The following is a 10542-nucleotide window of genomic DNA, read 5'->3' as shown; positions in this document are numbered from 1 at the left end:
ACTGGGGTGGGTTGCCGTTTCCTTCTCCAGGGGATCTTACTGTCCCAGGGATCGAACCTGCGTCTCTAACGTCTCCTGCATTGGCAGGCAGATGCTTTACCACTAGCGCCACCTGGGAAGCTGTGCTGTGTGGTGTCCATGCAGATGCCATCCTTGGCCTGGAGATCAGACCCCAGTGGGACAGACTGGCTGAAGACAGCTTCAAGGCAGAGGACAATCTCTTCGGAGGATGGACAGATGGAAGGAGGAAGCTGTGTACAAGGGTTTCCACTGTCTTTTTTTTTTTTTTTTCTGGCCCCAAAGTCCTCCCGGTGCGTGGGATCTTAGTTCCCCAACCAGGGGTCCGAACCTGCACCCCCTGCAGTAAAGTGTGAAGTCTTAACCACTGGGCCGCCAGAGAAGTCCTGGTTTCCACTGTCTTGCTGGCCTCATCCGCCCACTGGGGATGCTACCACCTGTCTGCCTTGGAGGGTTCACAAGCATGCTTTGAAGGCCAAATGAAACAATGCTTGTAAAGTGCTTGAGGAGTGGTTGTCTGTGCCTAGATACTGAAGGGGCTTGGTACAGCACCCCCGGGGAGCTGGGGAGTGTCTGGTAGCTGAGGGATGTTCCCCACTTAGCAGACACACTGCCTTCCGGTGACCTGGAAGGGGGACTGCTGTGCCCTTTACTGACGGCAGGCTCACTCCCTTTCTACAGGAGCAGTGACTGGAGAAAGGCTTTCCACCTTGGAGGAGGGGAAACCTAGATGCCAAACAAAAGAACTCTTAGTCTTACTTAATTCACCAAACCTTGAGAGCAGGATGCCAGGTTTGGGGTGTGGCTGTGATTTGTGTCCGGTCCTTGGCTTCCAGAGGCTCTCAGTTTATCAGCAGATACAACCCAGCTGGGATAGAGCGTTCCTGTCCCCTTTTAGGAAGATTGCACATCATTGCCCATGTTTAACACCCATGGGGCAGTTTCACTTGTTTTGAACAATGATCATTGAAAAGGATGAATGTATATTACTTCTCAGTGGAGGCAAATACCTTATTAAAAGTCAGTACCTTATTTAACATGATTTTCTTTTTTCTTTCTCATGATGACCAGTGATGTTCCCAAAATGGGATGCTCTGTCCAGTTGGGTTCCAGAGTGAAGCTGACCAGAGGAGCAAGCAATCTTTGCTGGACACGTAGGGTGAGTGAAAAGTAGGTCTGGGTTCTTACAAGGCACCGAGAATCAGGGGAAGCTTGTTGCAGCAGCATAACCTGGCTCAAGCTGACTAATACATCAGGAAACAGTCCTACCTCAGTGGAGCGGGAATTTCTGGAAATTATCGTGTTCCATGGGAACACAGAGAAGGCAAGGAGGGAACAAAGATTAACCCTGTAGAGAGAAGTCTCTGATGGTTTCTACTTTTGACTTGGTACTTATTTATGTTTTCTAATAAATTTGCAAGGTAGGAAGAGTTATCCTCATTTTTCAGGTAAGGGACTTTCGGCTCAGAGATGTTAAATTTCTCAGTGTCATTCAGCTTGCCATGCATGGAGATGTCATTTAATTTAGTTCTCTCTGCTACCTACGCCCTATTTTTTTTTTTTTTTTTTCTTTTTTGTATTAACAGTAGTTAACACATAGTACCTCTCATGGGCAAGTGTCTAATGGTGTCCTAGGAACTATGCTTGAATGAATATCAGTTAATCTTTATTAATCTTTATACCTACGCTATGAGTAGGTATATTATAAACCATTTTATAGAAAAGGAAATGAAAATCAAGTGACTTGCTTCATGTCACATAGCTGACATTTGAAGCCCAGAAGTCTGGGCCCTGAATCCAGCTTCTTAACCGCTGTCCCATGCTCAGCCTGGTTCTTCTGTGCCCATGGGTTAGGTGGCTGAGCCTTCAAATAACTCCTCACCCTATGTTCCTTGCCTGGGTGATCTCACCAACACCCATGGCTTCAACCGTTGTATGCCAACTGTGTGCTCAACAGTTCTCCTTAAGCCTCCTTTCTCATTAAACCTCCCTTCCTGGATGTCTGGTGGGTATCACAAACAACTAGATGCAACCCTCACAGGTCATCTTCAGACTCCAATCTGCAAACTCCAAACCGCAAACCTTCTGCTGAAAATCCTGCCGTGTCTTCTCAGTGTCTTCCCTTCGCATTGCTGCCATGGTCAATTCCTCTCTCTTCCTCCAGTCTTTCTTCATCTTCTTCCCTTTGCTGATCCGCCTTTCTAGAATATTCTTTTCTGACTCACTAACCCTCACTGTCCCTTAAGACTGAGGTCAGTTGTAGCTTTACTTACGACAGCCGCAAACTGGAAGCAACCCAAGTGTCCATCACCTAGTGAATGGATAAAACACCTGTGGTCCATCCATAAGGCAGAACACTGCTTAGCAACAAAAGGACTGTACTGATACCCAAAAATGTGGATGATTCTCAGAGGCCGGAGGCTAAATGAAAAGGGCCAGAAACAAAAGACTGTGTGATTCCAGGAAGTTCTAGGAAAGGCAAAACCATAATAGCAAAACTGACCAGTGGTTTCCAGGGATTGGGGGTGGGGGAGACAGGGAATGAGTATAAAGATACCCAAAGGAAATTTTTTTTAAAAAAAAGAAGGAAGTGAAACTCTCTTTATTCACAGATAGTGAAAGTGAAAGTTAATCAGTTGTGTCTGACTCTTTGCGACCCCAATTCTCCAAGACAGAGTACTGGAGTGGGTAGCCTTTCCCTTCTTCAGGGGATCCTCCCAACCCAGGGATCGAACCCAGGTCTTCCACATTGCAGGCATATTCTTTACCAGCTGAGCCACAGTTCAGTCGCTCAGTCGTGTCCGACTCTTTGCGACCCCATGAATCACAGCACTCCAGGCCTCCCTGTCCATCACCAATTCCTGGAGCTCACTCAGACTCACGTCCTTTGAGTCAGTGATGCCATCCAGCCATCTCATCCTCTGTCATTCCCTTCTTCTCCTGCCCCCAATCCCTCCCAGCATTAGGGTCTTTTCCAATGAGTCAACTCTTCACATGAGGTGGCCAAAGTACTGGAGTTTCAGCTTTAGCATCATTCCTTCCAAAGAGCCACAAGGGAAGCCCTATTCACAGGTAATCTGCAAAAGGGCTTCTAGAACTAACAAAGGAAATTTTTAAGGCGATAAAATGACTCTAGATCATACTTGTGATGGTGGTTACACAGGCATATACCTATGCCAGACTCATCGACTCACTCAAGTGTTTAGGAACACTTAAAACAGATGCATTTTACTTTTGTAAATGACACCCGTTGATTTATTTTGCCATGCCCCACAGGGCATGGAATCCCTGACTTGGGGTCAAATCCGTGCCCCCTGAATTGGCAGGATGGAGTTTTAAACTCTGGACCACCAAGGAAGTACCTAAAGTTGATTTTTAAAAAGCATTATTCCTGGATGCTGGCCTGGGGAAGGCTTGCAGGTCTCTTTTGCTATACTGTAGCACTCCTCAGGCTATATTTTCTCAGTCTGTTTTCTGGTTTGTGTCTCACGTTAAGACTTGGATCTCCATGAGACTTATCTTGCAGGATCACCCTCACTTAGCGCAGTGGCTGATACTCAGTGGACACTCAAGGAGTATTTGTCTAATGAAAAGTTGCTAATGACTTGCTGAAGTAATGGGGGTACCTGAAGAAATTTTTCTTTGCCTTCAGGGCCAAATTCAAGCCCCCAGTCAGTTGGGCTGATAAAATCTGTAATCTGTATGCTGTAGGCTGTATCAAACCTCAGTCAACCATCTCTCTGGTTCAAAGAGAGGTGAGGACAGAGGGTACAGATGGTCCTGACCACCTATCACTGCACCTGGAGCAAACCCTGAGCAGGTCTCTTGGTCACCACCATACCCTCATCCCCTCCCTGGCCCAAATGTCTATCACGCATCCTAACATGTAACCTGCAGTCCCAGGAGAGAAGAATCTGCATCTGTCTTTCTCATGGATATTTCCTGATGCTTGGCATGCAATAAAATCACAATAGCTTTTATACATGATAAAATTGTCAAGTTTGGACACCTGGATTAAGTAAATTGTTAGTTTGCAGCTAAACATATTAAGCTCATTTTAATTTTTGGAATGAAGGAATGGTGGGTCCAGGCAGTGGTTGTTTTCCCATCCTACACCGCCCCCCCGCCCCACCAATTGTCTTTGACCTTAAGTGAGTGGTGGTCTTGCACTTTGGGGTTAGAAACACAAGACAGGTGACACCTCTGAGGTGTTCAAGTCTTGACGACCAGGTACATTTTGGAAGGGAGTGGAGAGTGGGACTGGGTTACTGACATTTTGGACAATGCTCTGTAGAGAAAAAATTTTTAACAAGCTTCAGATTTTGTAGGACAGTTTTAGAGTTACAGATCAATTGCAAGGATAGTTCAGAGAGTTCTCATATACCTTACACTCAGTTTTCTCTATTATTAATATCTTATATTAGAATGGGACTTTTTTCTTTTTTGTACAATTAGTGAACCAATATTAATAATTAAAAATCCTGTTTATTTAGCTTTCTTTAGTTTTTATTGAATGTCCTTTTCCTGTTCCAGGATCCCATGATAGCACATTACACTTAGTTTTGTGTCTCCTAAGGCTCCTCTTGACTATGAAAGTTTCTAGAATTTTCTTTGCTGTTGATGACCTTTTGAGTTTGACCTTTCAGTGAGGTTTGAGGAGTAACAGTCTGGTATTTTCTAGACTGCTCCTCAATTGGGATTTGCCTGATGCTTTTCTCATGCTCAGTTCTGGAGTTATGGGTTTCGGGGAGGAAGACCATGGAGGTAAGAGGTTGTACTTACTTTTAAGATCTAAATTCAGTTAGTTTAGATGGAAATGTGTTGTGGTTGACACTCTACGCTTGTGAAATACCATGCTGATAAGAGATAAGGGTGAAAACAAAACAAACATTACACAAACAAAAAAATCACACAAACTTTTTTTTGTACCTAAGCACCCTCCCTTCCACTTCCCGCCCACCCAAAGCAAAAATTACTGCAATTTCTGAATCTTGATAACTTTTTCTAAATGGACTCAGAATGAACCAGGAAGCCATTGCCTTTGGCACTCGAGATCAGCCTCTTTCTGCTTCAGGGTTTTCTTCCTGAACAAATCTTCTTTGGATCAGAAGGTAGGGAAATGACTCTGTTCTGAAAGGTCTGCCTGACCAGGGAGCCCCCGACTCTCTCCCTTCCTTCCTCAGGCATTTTAAAGTTCCTATTATTAAGTTCCAGGAGCAATTCTTGGGCTGAATAGACAACCAAGCCCTAAAGCAGGACTGACACCTGCAGAGAGCTGAATTTGGAAGGACAGACACACAATGAATGAAGGCTGAGAGGTGAGGATGTATTGATGCCTGAGACTGAGCAGCCCAACGGAGGGAGGGTGTCATTCTTTCAGATTTGTATGAAGCTTGCCAATCAAATGCAACCCGGCAGCATAGGAGGCAAATAAAATGAGCATGTTAACAAGCTGGGTAGGCCCTGCTTGTCAGGGCCCAGTGAAAGCAGGATTTAACAAGGATAGTCTCTCCCCATACACCATCAGCCTTCAGGTGAATGAGAGATGCCTTTCCTTTCCATGTTCTGCCTGTGTGATGGCAAATGGTTTGCTTTGTACCCGGGCCAGGGGGAAGTAACCTAGTTTGTCTAGAGGCAGTGCTATGTTGTACCAACCCCTAATCCTTAAGTCTTGAGCTTTTTTCCCCCACAAAACTAATGTCAAACCGATCCCCAGGAGTGAGGAACATGGTGCTTTGCAAAACACTCTGAATCTTAAGCCAGAAAGTTTGGGTTCAATTTTAAATGAATGAAAATTGCCTCTTTTGGGGGACTGTATGAAAAGCTAGCTCCTATACTAAATGCCCTGTGTGTATTGCATCATCCAATCCTAACAGTAAGAGATAATGCTACGAATGGGAGTTACAAATTATCGAGCATTTATTATGTGCCAGAACTGTTTAAAGAGCTTGCTGAGGGTGCCCTCATTTAATTTTCATAACAGCCCTCTAAGTGCATACATCTCAAGCATGGAGCTCGATGGGTTTTTACCTCTGTGATCACCAGCACCCACATTAAGATACAGGACATTTCCCATTTCCCTCATGTCCTCTCCCAGTTTTTACCGTCTCCCCACCCCCAGTGATCTCTCTTTTGACATGCATCACTGAAGATGAGTTTGGTCCATTAAAAAAATTGTTTTTAATTAGGGTGAAATTCACATAACAAAAATCACCACTGAAAATGCGCAATCCAGCGGTGTTTAGTTCATCCACAGGGTTGTGAAACCACCAGCTCTATGCAGATCCAAAACATTTTCAGCACTCTGCAAGGAAATCCTATGCTCATTAAGCAGTTGGCTTGTTTTTGATCGTCAAATGTAATGAATCACGCAGCGTGGCCCTTTGGGTTTGGCTTCTTTCTCCCCGCATATGCTTGTGAGAGTTACTGTGTAATGTGTGCCGTGGGTACCAGTATCACCCCCACTTTATAGAGGAGACTCAGGCACAGAGAGGTTAAGTAATCTGCCTACAATCACACAGCTGGTACATGATGGAGCTGAGCCCCCTGGCAGGGTGGCCCCTAAACTCTGTTCCTGGAGCCTGTGCCTTCTTGCAGGGGAGGAGACCAGCTCCAGGGAGTGAGGTAATAAGCTGAGCGCAGCCAGCCAGGGTTTCAGCGAGATTCCTCTGACTGCAGAGACAGATGTGTTGATAACTAGGCGATTTCCCCCTCAACTAGCTGTGTGATGTGGGGCGCTTCTCTGGGCCCCATTTCCCAGTTTTGGTAAAGCCTTCTGAACCTTCCTTGTTGGGCTGTGGGGGGCTTGGTTGAGAGCACTTGTCAACCTTGGGGTGCCATACAAACTCAGTCATTAGGATTTAGTTGACTCTGTGCAGTTGTGGTTCTTTGGAAGTTGGCAGGGGGTGGTGGGCCCTTGAGGAGAGCCAGTGCTGCTTGATGTGGAGGGGTGTGGGCGACCGGGCAGGGGCCAGTGGGAGCCCAGCACCTCCTGTTCTCTCCGAGAGAGCTTGTAGAGTTTTAGTATTTCCTGTGCGTGGCTCCATCCAGAATTATTATGCCAAACCCCGAAAATCCAGGGTCTCCTCACAAAAGAAAGTTCACCTTCAGAAATATCCCGACAGGTCCTGCTGGACTCCATAGGATGCACTGTTATCTTTATGCAGGCAACCATCTGTTGGTCCAGAAGTCAGTTTAGGAGCAAAAAAGTTAAGTCAAGTGACCAGGCGTAGGGCAGTGCTCTCCAAGGGGTGGGTGCTTTGTTGAAATGAGTCCCACCATTTACTCAGGGCCAGAAAGTGTGCATGTGATACAAAGTGGAATTTTTTATTTTTAATTTTATTTTTTAACACCCAAACCATCTTGTATTAGGGTGTAGCTGACTAACAATGTTGTGATAGTTCCAGATGAACAGTGAAGGGATTCGGCCAAACATATACATGGATCCATTCTCTCCCAAACCCGGCTCCCATCCAGGCTGGCACGTAACATTGAGCAGAGTTCCCTGTGCTATACAATAGGTTTTTGTTGATTATCCATTTTAAATATAGCAGCGTGTACATGTCTTTCCCGAAGTCCTTAACTGTCCCTTCCCCCTGGCAACCATGAGAGTTTTCTAAGTCTGTGAGTCTCTTTCTGTCTTATAAGCTCATTTATATCATTTTATTTTAGATTACACATATAAGCGATGCCATATATTTCTCCTCTGTCTGACTTAGGCAACGGGGACTTAATACTTTGAGTCCTATCAATGAATAAAGTAATGTCACATCATGAAATGTCATACTCCCGAATAACAGTTCTCATCTCATCACCCTGCAGCTCCGGTGACGTTTCCAGCATTCCTCTCAATCCAGCAGCCGTTCTGCGTGCACTCTGGGAAAATGAGTTCAGGTTGTGGTGCCTTCCTCTGTCTGCTCTGTTATCCCTTTGGGCACCACGTCTTCCCCTGGAGCCTTGTTTAAATCCCAACGCTTCCCTTTCCAAGTGGTTTCTAAGGGGAAACATAAAAAGAATGTTCCAGAAGGCTCTGCTGGCTCAGGGGTGATTTGCCAGAGCAGTTTCCTGGATTACGACCTCTTCCCCCATCAGCAGATCATGTGAAACAAACTCCCGGTCAGCTGTAAACCCTGAATGTGGGAAAAAGAGCTGACCCACAGGGCGCGTTTTCGTAAAGTTGACATTTCTCATGAATAGCAGATTCCTGAATGTGGGCTGTTGACCAAGCCCAGGAATTCTCATTAGCTGGTGATAATCAGGCATGACTCTGGCAGCGGAAGGGAGGAGAGGTCATCCGTGTGGGCAGGGAGTGCCTGCTAAAATACGAAAACGCTCTGTAGGGGCTGCCGCTTCCTTTGCCTCCCCCGAGGCTCTGAGCCACCCTGGGGACCCCCACCACCCCACCATCCAATAGCGAAAGGGTGAATGTTGACCCGACAAAGGCCTTCCAGACCAGGACTGGCTGGAGTCTGCGCCTCTTTTGGATGGGTCTGTAGCCCACTAGTGGGTAAATAGATTACATGCCCCTCCTGGCTGCGGGGGTAACGGTTCCTTCCTCAGGCCCCAGCCTTCTTCCTGCTTCCTGAGAATGCGACCTCTGATCCCAGTACTTCAGAGTTGAAGGACATCTAGGAAATGAGTTAGGCTGATTGTTTCCCATGCAGAAGTCCAATCCCACCCGTCTCACATCCACGCTCCCTGAATAGTCAGCATTAGCTGTTTTTTCCCCCTACCCTCATCTCTGCAGCATTTCCTGGTTTTCCCAAACAGAGTTAGTCACTTCCTTCTCTGTGTTCTCGTCATACTCAGAAGCCACCGTATCTCTACGGTCTAACTTTGTAAAAAAAATTTATTTATTTATTTGGCTGTGCTGAGTCTCAGCTGTGGCAAGTGGGATCGTCATTGCGGCATGCCAACTCTTAGCTGCGTCATGAGGGATCTAGTTCCCTGACCAGGGATCGAACCTAGGCCGCCTACACTGGAAGCTCCAAGTCTTAGCCAGTCCCCATCTGTGGTCCAATTCTATTTTATGCACACTATGATTTTCTCTTACGGACATACGAAAGCTTGTGAATATTTCTTTTTCTGCTTTGTCTTCTGGGAAGCTCAAATCCCAATTTGTAGCTGCACCTGGTTAAGTGATTGATATGTATATATTTTGTGAAGTGATTTTCTCCCTGGATTTATCTGACATTCAGTGTTTCTTTCCTCTATTTCTTTATTTATATGTATTTGGATTATCTCTATCTATGTGACCCACCACAAATTAAAAAAATGTTTTTCATTATCAACTTCAATGAGGTATAATTTACATACATAAAGTACATCCATTTTAACTAAAGTTTAATGACTTTGACAAGTGTATACACCCATGTAACCACCACTATAAAAACGATAGGGAATATATTTCTATGATGCCAAAGTTGCCTTGTACCTGATCCTGGTTACTACTCATCTGCTTATAACCACTATAAGCAGTCACCTTTTCCTAGAATTTCATATAAATAAAGTCATGTAGTATGTGGTCTTCTAGGTCTGGCTTTGTTTACTTGGCATAATGCTTTTGAGATGCTTCCATGATTTTGCATGTACCAACAGTGGTTCCTTTTTATTGCTCAGCAGTATTCCATTGTATGGATATATCACAGTTTGTCCATTCTCCTGTTGATAGACACGTGAGCTATTTCCATTTCTGGGTTATTGTGAAAATAACTGCTCTGACTATATACAAGTGTTTGTAGGAAAAAAAAAAAAAAGACAGCTGATGTATTATTCAAGGTCCTCCAGAGATACAGAGCCAATAGGATTTATCTGTCTATCTACCTATCCATTATTTATTTGTTGAAATTGGCTCACATAATTATCTAGGCTCTCAAGTTCCTAGATCTGCAGCTGGCAAACTGGAGACCCAGGAGAGCTGATGATTCTGTTTGAGCCTGAAGGCAGTAAAAAAAAAAAAACAACAACAACAAGAAAAAACCAACCTCAATGTCCTTGCTTGAAGAGAGTCAAGCAGGAGGAATTCCCTTTCATTGGGGGAATAGTCAAGGTTTTGAACTAGTCAGGCCTTCAACTGATTGGATTAGGCCCACCAGCATTAGGCAGGGCAATCTGTTTTCCTCAGTCTACCTATTTAAATGTTCAGATCAGATCAGTCGCTCAGTCGTGTCCAACTCTTTGTGACCCCATGAATCGCAGCATGCCAGGCCTCCCTGTCCATCCGGGTGAACTCCCGGAGTTCACTGAGACTCACATTCATCGAGTCAGTGATGTCATCCAGCCATCTCATCCTCTGTGGTCCCCTTCTCCTCTTGCCCCCAATCCCTCCCAGCATCAGAGTCTTTTCCAGTGAGTCAACTTTTTGCATGAGGTAGCCAAAGTGCTGGAGTTCCAGCTTTAGCATCATTCCTTCCAAAGAAATCCCAGGGCTGATCTCTTTGCAGTCCAAGGGACTCTCAAGAGTCTTCTCCAACACCACAGTTCAAAAGCATAAATTCTTCGGTGCTCAGCCTTCTTCACAGTCCA

At 45.2% G+C, this 10542-nt stretch overlaps 1 long non-coding RNA gene across 1 annotated transcript in view; it reads left to right on the top strand.

The window, feature by feature from the left end:
• LOC112449617 (uncharacterized) overlaps positions 1-10542 on the top strand; it is a 31292-nt gene that overhangs the window by 14147 nt on the left and 6603 nt on the right. The window contains exon 2 of the long non-coding RNA XR_003038217.2: positions 1090-1177. This is a non-coding gene — a long non-coding RNA (uncharacterized lncRNA). The remainder of the gene's footprint in view (positions 1-1089; positions 1178-10542) is intronic.

The sequence above is a fragment of the Bos taurus genome, chromosome 14, assembly GCF_002263795.3.
Source record: "Bos taurus isolate L1 Dominette 01449 registration number 42190680 breed Hereford chromosome 14, ARS-UCD2.0, whole genome shotgun sequence".
Lineage (NCBI taxonomy): Eukaryota > Metazoa > Chordata > Mammalia > Artiodactyla > Bovidae > Bos > Bos taurus.
This window is presented reverse-complemented; position numbering and strand designations above follow the sequence as displayed.